Source organism: Cavia porcellus, unplaced genomic scaffold, assembly GCF_034190915.1.
Source record: "Cavia porcellus strain 051 isolate PalLab524CR breed Dunkin Hartley unplaced genomic scaffold, mCavPor4.1 scaffold_8, whole genome shotgun sequence".
In the NCBI taxonomy this organism is placed as follows: Eukaryota; Metazoa; Chordata; class Mammalia; order Rodentia; family Caviidae; genus Cavia; species Cavia porcellus.
In genome coordinates, this window is record NW_026947491.1 from 2,591,364 (window position 1) to 2,594,096 (window position 2,733).

The following is a 2,733-nucleotide window of genomic DNA, read 5'->3' on the forward strand; positions in this document are numbered from 1 at the left end:
AAAATACTCAACATCTATAGTCATAAGAGCAACACTGAAATTCTACCTTAGTGCAGAAAGAAATGGCTATCATCAAGAAATCAAATAATAGCCAATGCTAATGAGGCTGTAAGGAGAAAGGAATCCTTCTACATTGTTGGTTGGAATGTAAAGCACTACAACCACTAATGGAAATCCATATGGAGGTCCTGCAAAAAACTAAAACTAGAAATTTCATTTGACCCAGCTATTCCTCTTCTGGATATCTTCTTGAAAGAGTAAAAGACATCATAGTACAGCTGTACATTTATATTCATGCATAGCTCAATAGGTTAATTTAGAAGTGTTGTGCATATCAATAGATGAATGTGATATTTATACACAATGAAGTACTGGCGCTGAATCAAGGCTGGCAGTTTCCTGACGCTGTTGGTTTCAAACAGGAGCCTAAAGAGATGTCTTTCTATGGTATGTTGGCTATTTCAGAACTTGGGCAGTGAAATGGTCAGTTCATTAGAAAGAAACGGCTTGAAGCAACCCCTCCCCCACCACAAGTGGCTGTGAGTGTGGCAGGCTGTGGCAGTCCAGGATAGGAGCCACTGATGTTTACTGATACCTGGACCATGCTGGGACCTGGAGCACTGGGAAACCAAGCAACCCCCCCACCCCGCCATCTGTTTTGTTTCGTTGAACTTCAATATACATGAAAGTATAGACAGCTATTTTGAAGAACAAGAGACTCTACAACAGCCATTGGTGATTGTTTTGTCTGGTTTTGAAGACCTAGAATGCCTTCCTCATTCTGTTCGGATCAGTTTTATACTATGTTGTTTTGTATGAATTCTCTGTATGCGAAGATATGGACAACTATTTGGAAGAAATCAAGAGACAATATAATAGACAGTGAAGATCTCAGGTTGTCTAGCTTTGAAATTTATATCTCTTACATTGCTTTCTTTTTTTTTTTTTTTTTAATCAGTACCGGGGATCGAACTCACGACTGCCTGCTTGCAAGGCAGGTGCTTATGCCGCTGAGGTAAATCCCCAGCCCCTATTGCTTTCTTATGTCCTATTTTTTTTGGTGGGGGGTGGTTACTGGGGGGTGGTCATGACCTCACGCTTGCTAGGCAGGCTCTATGCCACTGAGCTAAATACCCAGCCTCTTTTGTCCTATTTTGTTCTGTTTTGTTGTGTTTAATTTTACCCCTTTTAAAATAAAAATTAAAAAAATAAAAAAACGAAGTACTACTGTACTATAAAGAAGGATAAATTTGGTCATTTGTAGAAAAATAGGTGCACTTTAGGAACACAATTTTAAGTAAAATAAATCAGACACATAATTTTAAGTATCACCTGGTATCCCTTATATGAGAAACCCAGCATAACTGGGTTAAAGAGAAAAATAAAAGTAGATAGTCGGAAACGGCAAGAGATCTTTTGCAAATGGGCAAAGGACCAAGGGATGGGTGCATGGGAAGGGCAAGAAGGGGAAAGGGCTGGAGACAGGATTAAGATGTTTTGTGCACATGTATCTGTGCCACACGATGAATGAAATCATTATGAACTTCAAATATGCACTGGTAAAAATAAAATTAAAACAAAAAAGAATCTCAGGTTCTGCTTCAGATCTGTAGAGGCAAGATCTGCCTTCTGATAAGCAGCTGGGTAATTTGTATGCATATTGAAGTTTTAAGAATACTGCTCTCTTATTATATAACTTTTTTTTAAGTTTCTAAGATGAGTCACTGCTATGCTCTGCACAACCATAGTGTTGCTAGATACAATTCAGGCCATCCGTCCAGTTAATTTCTTTCTTTTCCTTTCATTTCTTTCCTTTGCTTTCTACATTTTTGGGGGCGGGGAGGTGTGGAACTGGGGATTGAACTGGCCCTTTGCCCTGGGCACTTACCCAGTCCTTGTTATTTTTTATTTCAAGACAGAGTCTCACTAAATTGCTAAATTGCCTTAGCTGAGGTTGAACCCACCATCCTCCTGTCTCAGCCTCTCTGAGTGCTATAATTATTGGTATGTACCTCCACACCTGTTTAGTTTGGATTTTAGATAAATACTTTTTAGAATAAGAATGTCTCATGCAATATTTATGACATGCATTATGCTAAAAAAATTCCTTTTCTTTAAAATCTGAAATGCAAACTGAAATGGTCCTAAGTTAACAAAATAGAATAAAAAGAAAGGGGTGTTAGTGGTCCATAGGAATGCATTTATACCAGTGTTTAATATTTGCCTGTTAGGATATAAGTGTTGTCAGCACAGAACTTGGGAACTGCGGAGTTAGAAGCTTGCTCTGACTTCTGCTTAAGCATTTACTGTTTAAGGTTCTTTATCATTTGAAAGGTGAAAGTAAGGTGAATTATTAAATATACCTATGAGCTGCAAGTAATCTCATGTAAGAGTTTTGACCAGAGGCAACCCTTCTCTCACAGTCTGAGTAAATAGAGGCAGTGTAGGATGCCAGTCCCAGGTGTCTGACCTCAGAATACTGCTCTTCCAACTTCATTTTGCTCATTTTAGTTGTGGTGTTTTGTTTTGTCTTTTTGGTACCAGGGATTGAACTCACAATCTCTCACACTTGTCAGGCAGATGCTTACACTGCTGAACATTTAAGTCTTCATTTTAGTTTTTTTTTTTTTAAGTTGCTTCTCATGACCAGGCATTGTCAGAAAAACACTTTTGAAACATTCTCAGGAAAAGGCAGATGGTATAATGTATCAATCCAAATCACAGGCACCACAT

The 2,733-nt window shown here is 38.4% G+C and overlaps 1 non-coding gene across 1 annotated transcript; it reads left to right on the plus strand.

Moving 5' to 3' along the window:
- Nucleotides 1–371: 371 nt before the first annotated feature.
- Nucleotides 372–508, plus strand: LOC111753397 (small nucleolar RNA SNORA2/SNORA34 family). The gene has a single exon (XR_002788194.1). It is a non-coding gene; the product is annotated as a small nucleolar RNA SNORA2/SNORA34 family (small nucleolar RNA).
- The last annotated feature ends 2,225 nt before the right edge of the window (nucleotides 509–2,733 follow it).